This window comes from Pezoporus flaviventris, unplaced genomic scaffold, assembly GCF_033815535.1.
Source record: "Pezoporus flaviventris isolate CSIRO_AGI_PZ_B2104156 unplaced genomic scaffold, CSIRO_AGI_Pfla_v1 ptg000010l, whole genome shotgun sequence".
Taxonomy (NCBI): Eukaryota; Metazoa; Chordata; class Aves; order Psittaciformes; family Psittacidae; genus Pezoporus; species Pezoporus flaviventris.
Genome location: NW_026892558.1, coordinates 4,987,924 through 5,002,173, shown reverse-complemented (window position 1 = coordinate 5,002,173; position 14,250 = coordinate 4,987,924). Strand labels below are relative to the sequence as shown.

General features: G+C 38.4%; 1 long non-coding RNA gene across 1 annotated transcript in view; it reads left to right on the top strand.

The window, feature by feature from the left end:
* Positions 1-258: 258 nt before the first annotated feature.
* The window catches only part of LOC133267888 (uncharacterized), a 41,554-nt gene continuing 27,562 nt past the window's right edge, over positions 259-14,250 (top strand). The window contains exon 1 of the long non-coding RNA XR_009742908.1: positions 259-404. This is a non-coding gene — a long non-coding RNA (uncharacterized LOC133267888). The remainder of the gene's footprint in view (positions 405-14,250) is intronic.

Here is a 14,250-nt window from a genome sequence, read left to right as displayed (position 1 = left end):
AGAAGCTGCTTGAATGGAGATATTTTAGGTACTTTTGAGCCCTTAAAACCCATGGATATATTTAAGGGAAATAAAAGTCAAAATTCAGTCTGCTCTAACGTATCTGCCTGTCTATCTATGTCTTGGTTTTAGGTTACCATCCTATCTCAATATTTGAATAGTTTTCACATAAAAAAATCAGTAACAGTGGTGTTATCTCTCCCTCTCCGTGCTGGCTTTTCTCCTTTTCACTCCTTCTCTGAGACTTGCTCCAAGTTTGTCACCTCCATGCTGTGAACAATAGCGAAGCCCATTAACTGGCTCTGCTGAAGAAGGGAAGCCATTTCACTTGACATCAAGAGGTTGTAAAAGTGCAATTTATCCTTTCTTATTGCAGCCACCACACACCCCGCTGAGATGCAGAGGTCTGACTTCACGCATGTGGTGAATTCAGTGGATGGGAAATCTATATCTGCTGGTACAGGAGGTCTGTGTCCTACCAGGGGAAACATTTTCTTGCCTCCCGGGAAAAGGAGAAACAGCCAACATCTACATCTGTCCTTGGCAATATTCAAGGCCAGGTTGGACAGGGCTTAGAGCACCCTGGTCTAGTGGAAGGTGTCCCTGCCTGTGGCAGGGAGTGTAATCTTTAACATCCGTTTCAACCCAACCATTCTGTTTCTGTGATTCTATCTGTGGCTTTGCACCTCTCTAAGGAGGGGTTTATCTGCTCAGTTTGACTTCAGCCACCTGTTGAGCTTAAGCAGTCTGAAGTTCTTGCTGGCGTTTTCTGGTTTCTGGGTTGTTTTTTTCTTTTTTCTTTTTTTCCTTTCTCTCTCTTTTTTTGACAAGCTCTCCTGACTTCTGCATTCTCTCTGTGTTCAATGAGGGCGGCTGTGTGAGTTGCTCAGAGAATAATTATTCTTGCTGAGACCTGAGGAGGCAATTTATCATGTCAGACTAAAAATGGCTACAGATAGCACAAGGAAGCCCACATAACTAAGCATTGAAAACTAAGCACAAAGTGCACTGAATTTCCCTGGTGAATATAGAATTTGGGGTCATTATCTCACATTTTTGCTGAATATAAGTGGACGTATTCTGAGCCTAACAGATGCATCATTTTGGCTTTATTTCCCTCTGCCATGAAAAGAGAATTTATGGCTATTCCACAGGGCTCACCAAACAATGCTATGAATAGTATCAAATAATCTTTTTGCTAAATTCTTCTTGCCTTAAGGGTATGGGTAATTATCTCTTCTGATACATTGCATATTGAATTGTATTTGATGTGCAGTGGTATGTTCCTGTTCTACTTACTGACATCTTGCAGAAAGATGGTGATTTTATATAAATCTGTTGTTTGTTCCAGAGGAAGTCTGCAGTATTGTCTGAGGGTCTGGACCTGGGCAAATAAACAGCTCCTGTAGTGATAGGCTCTCTCTCCCCCTTTCAGACCTGGTATAGAGCAAGAATATCCACACTATGCCTACTCCTGTGTATTTCAAGTTCCCAAATTCAGTCTGCTGAACTCAGGAGTGGGGGCGGGGGTATATTTTCTATAAACTGAGAAAGGTTTCTTTAGGGCTACATGGAAGATAGCTTTGAATTACTTCATATATCTGATAGCACTGGAAAGAAGATGAGCCAAACTCTGCCAGAAGTCTTTTCCAAAGGCATCTAATATATATACATATCTGCATGCATACGTTCATACATACATACGTATTCAGTGATGTTTGTGAGTGCATATGTATTATTATTATTCTTTTATCAAATCTTTGATGATTTTGTGGGCAGAAGCAGATTTTGAAGATATTTCTAGACAGATATTCTGGGAATAAGTTCTCCTTAGTAAGGAGGAAGGATGCATGAATAACCTTTGACATATTAAAGGTTACACTGTTGTGAAATAGACTTTTTTTTTTTTTGCTTCAATTTAATATGAAAAAGTATTTTGAAATTTAAAAATAATGCAATTGAAAAAAGTTGAGTTGTTATTTTTGGGATATTAATATGAGGCTGGATATTTAAGAGAAAGCTGCTGACACACACGAATATTCTTTCAGGTGTTCTACCAATAGAAGTCATGTCTTTCCTGTGTGTCTTTTCTCAGGTAAAGAATATTTTCATTTCTTTCACAGGAGGAAAAAATTTTCAAAGCTTTAGTGTGAAAAAATTTAAGAGCCAGATTTTGAACCAAACTTTTTTTTTGCTGTTCTCAAATGAAAACTCTATAAATACAGCTGAAAATAGAACCACTCTCAAAACATTTGTTACAATGGCCCAAAGAAGTTTAGTATGCAAAAGCTGAAATATAAAGTTGATTTAAGATTGAAAAACTAAAAATAATCTGTGCACTTGGTTTGGTCTGCATGTGAACAAGGACTGTGCCAGGAAAATATAATGACAGGAGAATTTCTCTAACCAGTCTCTATATGCATCAGTATCCACGTGGGTGAATCATTCTTTAAGGACTGGTTTGTCACATTATCTGCCCATGAAAGAGAGAGAAGACACATTATAGTTCACATGCTTCTACAGGGTATGAAGGAGAAAAGTGAAGTCTTGGCTTCATCTCTCCTCCTTGCTGCCTCATGCAGGGTGCTGACCAGGCCATCTTTAAATCACTAAACCACAGAGAAAAAAGAAGGAGTGATGCCTTAGAGACGGACCACTGAAACAGAGCTCTGTGTTTGCACCTTGGTTTAAGACTGCACCTAACCCTGCTGCAAGTTCTCCCCCAGGGTTTCTCAATCTGACCACATACAGAGCTTGCCAGGTCAAGACATTACTGTCCTAGGGAGCAGACAGGGTGACAGCATCCGTTTTGGCTTGGTTAAAGGGGAAGTACTCAAAACTCTGTAACTTTTCAAAACTTGATCTATCAGTTCATACAGTTTAACATCTGCTTTGCTCCTTGCTGAACTGAGAGGTTTCTGTGCCAGCTCGCCAGAAATCATTTATCTGGAATTCACACTGGTTTTCATTTTTGCAAGACTTTTTTACTCTGTCTCATGGTGAGTTTGAGAGATTGAGTCTTCACAAAATAAAATCAGGCCCAGTCAGACACTAACACCCTTGGTCTTTGGAAATCTAGTAAGTGTGCAAAATGTTAAATTAGATTTCCTTACAGTAGGCTTATAGGAACAGACCAAGTGATGGATTCCTCATGAAATTCCACAGCTGTGTTTACAAAATGGAAGTTGTGGTAATATTCCCTGTCAAAATGTGAAAACCTATCTGAGTCTGGGCTAATTACAGGACTAACGAAGAACTGTGCTTTCTGGAGAACTGCATACCTTGCTGAGTGGCTCCTAATTTCCAGACCACCATTTGGGGTTACCAATGGGCGAGGCAGGACAAAGCAAAAACCACCTGATTCTTGTTATTTTTCATAGCAAGCTGAAAATTTCTCCAGATCTTCTCAATTTTTGCTGAAATTATTTCTGATAAAGTAAACATTTGTCCTTTTAATACAAAAGAGTTGGGCTCTGAAGTGAAAAAACTGATAGTGTCAATCATAAGTTAAGATGCAGGGTAGTACATGTATCATACACTATCACTGCCTGCTGTGAATGAATAGTCTTTGCTCAGTGAAGCAGCAGCTCTGAAATGTGTTGAACATATGATTTAGGATTTTGTTTACAGTGAGAGACAGGAGAAGGAAATGGCAAAATATATACAACTTGATACTAACCTGGAACGAAATTCTAAGAAAATTACACTTTTAAAATAAACTAAACTACATGGCTGCAATACTTCAACACCTCTCTCTATCCTGTGACTTCTGAAATTGCCAGCATGGTGTGAAAACCATGGTGATTTCTGTGATGTTTCTACTTGGCTGTGATGCAAAAAATGCAGCTTCAATCTTTCTTTGCTGTTTTCAGACCCCCAGTTAATGGTCTGTGCTAATTCTGTTATCACCACACTTATTCAATCCTCAAGGCTGGGTTGCATTTTCAGTTTCCCCCCATAGATAGTAAATTTGTAAAATCAAGAAGTAGCCCAAATAGTGTATTAAAAACAGAGGTAAAGGACTTGTTTCTCAGTTCATGCTCCAAAGCCCTTATCAATTTCCCATATAGGAATAAAGGCTGCATAAGATATTTTATTGTAGTTGAGAATTACTTATCTTCAGAGAGAACAAACCCCTTTCCTTTCCCAGCCCAGGGAATTACAGGAATACCTTGCACAGTCATTTGCCAGCAAAATGGATTTTATGACTTACTGTATCAAAGATTTGCAGCTGGATTGCTAGAATAATACATTTTATCAAGGTGTTTTGGAAGAGTTTATGATTTTGGGACTATATTTTGACATTTTCACTTCAGTGGAGTCCAATTTTAGGATAGAAAAACAAAACTTCCTTGAAAAAATGGGCTTTTTATCCTATGCTATCATCTACATCTTTTTCACAAACAGCTTTCAGGCTCCAAAAGTTGACTTGAAACATATAGAAATTAAAGATGTTTGGAGCTCTGCTGAAATGAGAGTTCCCTGCTAAAGATCTGAATGTTCAAGGGTGCTGATCTGGCTGTTCAAGAGTTTGCTTCAGTAGCTGTGGTCAGAGACCTAACACTTCTCCTAGCACCTATGAACAAAAACCATCTAAGGCTATACTCTTCCTGAGTGCAGTCGTCTTCTGTTTGCGATTTATTCACTTTAAAGTCCTTCAAGCAGGCAACTTTGCTCTGTTTTTCACAGTCCAGGAATGACAGTCCTTAGGAACAGTGCTTGTCTCTGCCCTGTCCCCTCTCTTCTGCTACATGCCATCACTATTCACCTGTTCTAACTCAAAACCAACACATGATACAAATGCACAAGTGAAGCATGGTCATTCCTGTTTAACAGCTGGGGAAATTGGGACAGCAAAATGTTCAGGAGCATGTCTAAAACTGCAGAGGTAGTGACAGAGAAGAGAGAAGCATCAGACTCATGGACCCAAGCCTTACATACCTGAGAGACCTTCCTCAAGACTGTACAAGTCACATTTAATTTATGACCTGATTTAGGATGAAGCACTGTTGCCATCAATTACAGAGCAACATTATTGCATCTAACTTTGCCAGGACCCTCAATGAAACAAAAGTCTGGCTTGACCAAAAGGGCCCCAGTCAATTCCGCTGTGTAATTCTTAAACAGAGCTGAATTCTCCTAAACTGTATTTATGCTAAGTTTCATGTCACCTCATGACCTCAATTAAAACCTTTCAGAGGAAATCAGAAGTGCTGGCAAAGTCCTGCAAGATGAATTTCTATGGCTTTCTCATGCTAACTGCTGGTATAAACTTGGCGATTTTAAAGAAGATTTTATAGTGCTGCTGCTGCTATTTTTATTGAAGGTGTCAGAATGCCAGCAGTGATAATGTCTCAGTGAATGAGCAGCTTGCTTTCTCTGGTCCCTTTCCTAAAGCACATAATAGATGTCATTAACATCCAAATAAATCTCCCTTTATGGTACATTTGGTCACAGAGAAGAATAAAGTTATGTTTTCTTAAAGGTCCCATGATTATTTCTGTTATTATTATGGACAAGGGCACAAACTTCTGTAACTTTACTGGTCTTCACTGGACAAGAGAAATTACTCAGAAGAAAAGAATTTAAGAGTCAAGGTTCACAAACAAGATTAAAACCTGCATGCTATTATCTTTACAATACATATATAATATAATTTATTGGATACACAGAACTGTGCCAGGCAAATTCCAGGTACAATGATGAGCACCAAGCTCCACATACAGTTAGCATACATATCCTACAAGTTGGAAAATAAAGGCCAGATGCTTAGTGTTCCTGAATATTACATTCTTGAAAAGATAGTTGCATTCATCGGCTATTCTTCTGTTGATGCAGAGATTTCAGCTTAAACTTTTCTAATAAATAAATATTTAAATCCTGCCAAGGAGATTATAAATTTTCTTTTTTTTTTTTTTTGAATTTGAATAGGCAATTGCACTGAAATGACCATAGAAGTGTTTATTTAATTTTCTCCAAATTCAAGTCAGGACTTCTTGAAGGTTAAAAATTGTTTTCATTATTTTAATTGCAAATAAGTATATTTAAGCATTTCTTGATCCTTATGATAAGCAAAAGCTTGGTAAAACATCCACCATGGCAGGAATGCTTTCAGCAATGATGGAATTTTAAAATAGAAACAGCAGTTTTGAGGAGAATATATTTTTAATTGCATGCCTGTTACAATAGTTTAGACTTGAAAATTAATTGTATAATTAGGATGAAGTTTAGGCATATTTTTAACTTGACTGACCCACAACATAAATATGTTTTGGTTGAACACAGGTTTTGCTTGAACAATTTTAAATCCCCACAATCACAAGTGTGCAGCAACTGCAGCCTCAAATTGTTCATTTAATGTTAATCACAGCCATTGTAATGTGGAGCCAACTGGCTCTAGGGGACATGACCTTATCACACTGGACAGATGGCAAAAAATTTTCAAGCCATGTTAAACCTTTTTCTTGAACACTTTTTTGTTCTTAACATATTCATTGCCGACACCATATATCAGCATTATAGTTTCTCTTCAGGTGAATATGACCAGTTGGCAGTAATAGGTTCAGCTCCGAGAACCTTTCAGACATTGCTTTTTGAGCTGTTTTTATAAATTCACTGTCTGGAAAAACAAGGGAAAAAAAAAAAACAAACAAAGAAAGGTAGGGAAAGAAGCTTTTCATAACCCTTCAGCTTGGCTTAATTCCCATGCAGAGAGAAGAATAAATTAATGCAGACACTGTGTTTTTCTGGCTTGGATGTCATATTTTCTCATGATTGGAAAGATAAGTGGCAGTGCAGGAAGCATGGAAAAGAGAGGGGGAAGCAGAAAATGCAAGAGAAAAAATACATTTGATAATGTTAAACTCAGCTGTAGCAGTATCTGCTAAATGTCTCCTGCATGTATAAAAGTCTTATGTTTCCCTGCATTAATGCTGGGCCTTCACTGATACACTGATGTCTGTCATACTAGTGAAAGAACTGAATATGCTTTGAAGATGCAGTGGAAAACATGTTAATAAATGCCTTTGTCATTGTATCATATTATCGTATGACTTCATGAATGTTCTGTGTAACTATGCAAGCTACAAATGTATTTTATGTGTATCAAGTTTTCTATTCCCTTGGTTTGCCATATTCTTCCTCTGTTCTTGAAGAGAGAAAAATATGGACACCTTTCTCATTATATTTCTGGGGTGAAGAATTATCCCTGTACAGCTCCAATTCAGCAAGTACAGGAAGGTCTTTGTAGGTGAAATAGCACTTTCATCTTCTATAGGCAAATATCTACATGATAAAGCAAAAGATTTTTTAAAGGCACTTTGTACCAAAACCAAGCTCAGCTGCAACTACTCTTATACCCTACTTGGTAAATATCTTGGGTGAGGTGACCTGGTGTACATTAGACATATGTTCTGCATGAGAAATGTGAATATTAGTAGGAAAAATAAGAGCATCCCACCCAGAGAGTTGTCACACAGCGGTCCTAAGAGCAGATTTACTGGGATAATGATGGAAGGAGGTGCAAGAATTGCCTCTCTCAGCAGCAAGGAGCACTCATCCCTGATAAGTAGCATCCCTGCAAAGATATGCAGTTGCAGATGCATCAAACTGTGAGCACACGGCATGTGTTCTGGGCTGAGAAGCTCCCAGTAATTAAGTTGTACATTCAATTAAACCTAATGCCCCAATAACTTTGAAAAAATGCAAAAGGTCCATGGATGCAGAGAGGAATGAATTCCTCAGGCTCCCTTTATCCACCAATAAACCTACTATAAATGCTCATAACTGGAGGCCCAGATCTTTATATATAGCTGCAAAGCAGTATCTCCATTAGCTTCAGCAGTGACAAGCTGGTTTCTGTAGGTTTCAGATTAGATCACGAAAACTCTAGATAGTGCTCCTGTGATACTTGCGGAAAGAGACAGGGCCAGATGTACTTGGTTACATTTCAGGAGTCAGAGACAAACTTTTAATCTTAGTTCTAATCATATATCAGTTCCCTAAGGCTTTTCAAAAATAGATAGGGAAAAAGTTTAAAAAAATGTCAAAACTAATGCCAGTATTTTCTACTATTTAGAAAGCAATACTCCAGCTCTTTTACTCAGGGTTCCTGAAGAATTTGCCAGGCTTATGTTTGTTCACGTAAGTTCAATTCTCTAAAAATGAAGAAAACTGACAGTGTGGCTGATTGCAGACAGAACCAAAGCACCTCTTTCAAACTAAACCCTTAATTATTAGGCAGCTGCACCTACTGAATATTTTAGCTGCGAAGAGAAGCTCACCTAAAGAATCATAGAATCATAGAATCACAGAATGGGTTTGGTTGGAAAGGACATTAAAGCTCATCCAGTTCCAAACCCCTGCCATGGGCAGTGACATCTTCTGCTAAAGCAGGTTGCTCCAAGCCCTGTCCGACCTGGCACTGAAAACTGCCAGGGATGGAATATTTCTTGGGCAGCCAGTTCAGTGCCTCACCACCAGTAAAGAACCAGTTTAAAATATTCATGTTTAGCAGCATTGAAATTTACCCAAAGAGAGTTACAAGGTCTTCTTATCTTTCTGGCAAGTAACTCCATGTCCTCCCTTCCCTGCCTCAAATCCCATGCTTACGCAGCTCACCACAAAGTAACCTACCAACAGACTACATCTCTGGTGATGTAGGGGTGCTAATGCAGATATTTTAATTACTTGTTGTTTTCTCATGCTCTACCCTGTCTCTGTTCTTTTTTTTTTGTTTTCTTTCCCCTCCCCTGTGTCTCCTGTGTTAGGTTTAGAAGGCAAACTGTGAGAAACAGAGCCTGTCCTTTTATTGTGCTAACAAAGACTTCCCAGGAAATCCAAGCCTACATTTGAATATAGACTCAAATACTCTGCTGTATATATTACTTCTCCTGTTTGTTTGCATTCCTCAGATGAGTCATCTTAGGGTAGAGAAAGTAGGAATCATTCATCATCCTCAATAAAACAGAGCAAGTGAATGAAAATATCATTCAGAGAGACAACAGACCAAATGCAGAGCCTTTGCAGAGAGGTTTCCTTTCAGATGAGAAATCAGTGACCTAAGAATGGTGGGCTGGGGTGTGGAGGTGAGGGAAGGAGGAGACCGATTTCTCAAGACAGGCTTTAGGATGTGGTTTGACAATTATTAACCAGGAAACACGGCTGAATGCAAAGTGACAAAGCAGAATGGGGAACTGCAGTGCTGCTGAACCAAAACTGAAGGAAAAGGTGCTGGTGGGTGAACTGAAAGACGAAATGTGTACTTGGCTAGAATCGATAATAAAGCACACTGCACTCAGTTTGGCAGCAGGTGCCAAGAGCTTATCAAAACCAACATATTCCTGTGTAGTGAAAGGCAGTACAGTAACTACGTGATTGCTGTGCAGACTATATAAAACTGTATAAAAACTTCCTTATTGTACTTAAGTCAGCAGGAGACAGAGATCCTTGCTGGCCTTGCAGGAAGAGAGGAGACTGATAGAGTCATCTTGTCTTACACAAAGTAGAGCACACAGCAAATACCCTTAGTATAGAAAAAGAGTAAAAGATTCTAAGATCCAAACCTAAGAGCAGCCTGATTGTTGGTGGCTTATTTGCTACAAATAAATCTAATTTGCTACAAATAAACCTAGCCACAGAGAGAGATCTAAAACAAAGCTGAATATTAGCATATGTAGGTATAAGTTTTATAAATGAATATGCAAAATTTACTCACTCAAATCACAGTGCCAGGAACTCATTACTGAATGCACTGACCCACCAATACAGAACAGCACTAATTACAAAGTGGTGATTGTCTGTGATTTCATGACATGATTAATGAGCTTGATTTTCCACTGGGTGATTATTGATTGAAATTGTGTCTGGTAATTATGTATGTAAGCTACTCAAACTTAGACAAAGATGCATTCCAAAGACGTATCTTTGGAAAAACTTTTGGCATATTAAAGTCAATGGCTTGCTGTTTAGCTCACCTGCAAGGAATTACATGGCTGATACTGAGCTTAGAAGAGCATTTGTTGCAATAGAGTGGCCTGCAAGAACTGCTGGCTGCTGAACACTTCCCAGAGATAAGAAAGATCCTTCAAATCCTTCAGACCTCTATGCAGTTACTGAAGATTTACAGGATATGTTTTTCATCTTTTACAAAACAAGGTTTTGCAATAGAGATGAAATTGGATTGGACCAGCAGCTGGCCCTGTCAGGCATGCAAGCTGAATTAAAAGAGAGCAGAAGAAAAATTCCTTCTCTATAACCTGAGCCAGATGGTTGGCAATCCAGACTCATGTCTGAGTGGAAATAGATGGCTGATTTGTCCACACATTTTTTGATTTATTAAATAAAATTGCTAGTGGAATAAAGACAAGTTAGAAATGGTGATATGAAAATAAAATTTATAGAAATATTTTTAAAAGGAGCATATCAGAGAAGACAGTTCAGTTGTACTGGCACCACACACAGCCAGAGGAAAAAATGTTGTAAATTGACAAGAAAAATGTGTTAAAAATGGATATATATATATATGAAAAAAAATCATATCAATGCCTTAAAAAGACAAAGAAGCCATGCCAGTGAGATTTTGACAGGAAGAGAGAAGCTGAAAAAGAGGTGGCAAAGAGATAAAAGATGCTGCAGATGTTGTAAACAGTGAACTAGGTAGAAAGAGACAAGAGAAGGGCATCAGAGAATTGAAAGGAATAAAAAATGTAGGTGTAGAGGAAAGAAACATTAGGGAAGCATTGTGTTCTGCGTGCCATTAGTAGTTTGATCAGATCTCAGAAAATGAGTTCACTTTGATGCAGCCCACATCACTACTTGTATAATGGGTAAAAGAAGTAAGGAAAAAAGATGATAGATGTTCAATCAGCAAAAGCTATATAAAGGGTACTGCATTTGAGGTAATTGTAAATGGGGAAGGAGATGTCTGTGCTGTAAAAAGGAGGATGTTTACAGAAAGGATCAGCAGCTGCATTTTGCTAGTCAACAACGACTGGTTCATGGCCCAAGGTAGATATCTCAGACTGGACACTGATAAAAACTATCTCATTCCCTAGCAAGAGAAAAACACTGAATAGTAGAAAAGGTGAGTGATGCACACTGTAGAGTGTCTGGGAGGGATGTGATAGAATAACCGAGGAACAACCGAGTACAGGATACCAGAATATGACAATGTTTGACCCTTTCAAAAAGACATGTCTGTATAGTACAGTTCCTCCATAATAATATGACAATGTTGAGCACACCCTTGCAAAAAGTTATGTCTGTATAGTACTGTTCCTTCATAATAATCCAGAGCCAGCACAGAAGGGAGAGGAAAATGTTTATTTTTATGATGGTCACTATCTCTCACTATCTCTTGCAGAGGGGATCCTAGCAAGTGAATAATTGGTGTGACTGGTTTTGAAACTACCTCCCAACAAGTGCAAAAAGTGCTTTCGGAAAACAAAATTAAACCTAAGGAGAAGTTGCCATAGCCAAATGTTCCTCAGGTTTCTCCAGCTGACATGTAACATTTTGATCTGTACTCTAGTGGAGGACCCTTCCGCATTAATCTACTTCTGATAGCTTCTCCCTGTAAATGTGAAAGCAAACAAATCATCCAGGTAGTTAGTGGTAGAATTTCTCCCCATCTATTACATACAGTTTCATGGCCAGCATCTATCTCCATCTCCTGCATTCAATATTGCACTAGCACAATCTCTTTACCAACAGGTCATCATGTTTAGTTGCCTTATTTGTTATTATAACAGTAAAAATATGATACAAAATATGTATTTGCAAATAAAATGCTTCAGCTCAACAATTATAATCAGTCTAAGGACAGATTCTTGACCTGTGAAATAATGCAGATGGATTGAAATCAAAGGTACAGTGGTAAACTCTTCGGTTCAGTGGCCTTATCCCATTGAAATAATTATCTTTATCATATTCTCATTTATACCAATTGTTTATGTCTACAGAAAATATTAACAATTTCTCACATAATTTCAACTTGTTAATTGTTCTCTTTTTTTCAGTATTTCTACTGTTTACCTTCATTCCTGCTGCCATCAAATTAAATTACATACTATGCTATAATTTGTGCTGATTTGCAGGAAAGAAGAGGCAGAAATGTTTATTATCAAACAAGCTACACAATAGGTAGAAGTTGATCTGTGAGTAATGAACCTAATGAAGCTAATGGGTTTGAAGCTAACCTTTGTCTCTTTTGCCACTTTTCTGACAAGAACTCTGAGTCCTTCCACTTTTTCCAATGATTCTCAGTTTCCCATTTCCCTCAGCACTCCTATACGTTTTAAGTGAGTACTACCAGGTTTCTCTCATGTTCCCAAAGTCTTCTAGGCTATTATGCACATCTGTTCCCCAGCCTCCTCGACTCTGTTTAACACCTTTCACCATGTGAATAATCTTTCTACATAATGCTGATTAATTTCTCTTCACAAAATGCCTAAGCTCTCACCCTCTCTTCTGTCTATATATTTTTTTTGGCTTACCCTTGGGAAATAGTTGGAATATACTGCAGGCAACCTGCAAATATGTATTTTTTGATCTGCCATCTGCTGTTACCATTCAAATTAACTGGATGAGAGCTGAGTTTTTGCTACTTTTTCTTCAGTAGTAGCATTCAATTTTATCTTTCCTTCACTCAGCTGTATGGGAACTCAATATCTTTCAAAATTCAACCTTTTTCAAATTCCATTGCATCTGACAAGAAGATTAAAGGTTATTAGAGAAAGTTAAATTTACTGACAGCTGGAAAGGCAGAATAAGATCATGACTGGAAGAACATTTTCCCTTTAGGAAACCAAGCTAAAACCTGTCTCCTCAGAAATACAAGGCCTGACTCATCTGGGTAGCTGAGGGATTCTTCCAGAGAAAGAAGCATATAATTATCATGATGGTGTGGTTCTGATGCAACACTGGGAAGAATGGCTGATATACCATATGGTTGCATCTTCTTTCAGAGACACCTCAATAGGCTGGAGAAATGGACCCAGTGGAATCTTGTGAGTACAGCAAAGGGAATTGCCAAGTCTTCTGCAGAAAGGGGCTTGAGAGTTCTCATGGGCAGCAAGTTGAACAGGAGCTATCAATGTGCCTGTATAGTAATCAATGTCTAATAACCTCTTAGGCCACATTAGGACCATAAGAAAACAAAATTTGTTGTAGATTCTTTGGAGCTTCCAAGAAAACAAGAAAACATAGAGGGAAGTAACATAGCATAGACAGGCCCAAGAAAGCTGGTTGATATTCAAGGATTACCTCTTCAAAGCTCAGGAGTGACATATCTCTACAAAGTAGGGCAGGAATGCAAGAAGGTGTATGTGGATGAACAAGTTGCTCCTGGATAAACTCCAGCATAAAAAAGAGGCCTAAAGAAGGTGGAGGCAAAGACAGGAAACCTGGGAAGAATAAAGAGACAGTGCAGCCGGGGATCAAGTTAGGAAAGCTATTGCCCTGACAGAATTAAATCTGACCAAGGACTTTAAGGGCAACAAGAAAAACTTCTATAGGAACACTGGGGATAAAAGGTAGACAAGGGAAAATTTAGGCCCCTTCTTTAATGAAATGGGAGACCTGGTTATGTGAGACATGGAGAAGGCCAAGATATTCAATGGTAGATTTAGGTGGATCTTAGGAAGAAGTTCTTCCCTGTAAGGGTGGTGAGGCCCTGACAGAGGCTGCACAGAGGGGCTGTGGCTGCCTCATCCCTGGCAGTGTTCAAGGCCATGTTGGACAGGGCTTGCAGCAACCTGGTCTAGTGGAAGCTGTCCCTGCACATGGAAGGGTCTTGGAACTAGATGATGCTTAAGGTCCCTTCCAGTCAAAACCTTTTTATGATTTTGTGATTCTATGAACTTTCATACCCAAGATCTCCAAATATCAAAAGCAGCTTTGAGCATAAGAGTCCTTCCAAGTGAGAGGAATAGTTGAAGAATGATAGAATACATACTTTGTGATTGAAGTTTTTCTGATACACTTTGTGAATCTTTGAAAAAACTGCTCCTAAAGTAAAAATAATAAGGAAATATTTCAGCTTTTAACAATATTTTCTCTTCCATGGTACATTTGTACTTTCTAATGTTTTCAATAAGCAATTTTGGTTTTTTTCTGATGCTGCCTTGCATGCAATGGAAAAGCTAGACATAATGAATATTTGCTGAGACACTTCATTAACCTTCTTGAAACCACCTTTAAACTCACCCTGATGTAGAAATCTGAGAGGATTTTAACAGCTGCACAATGAGA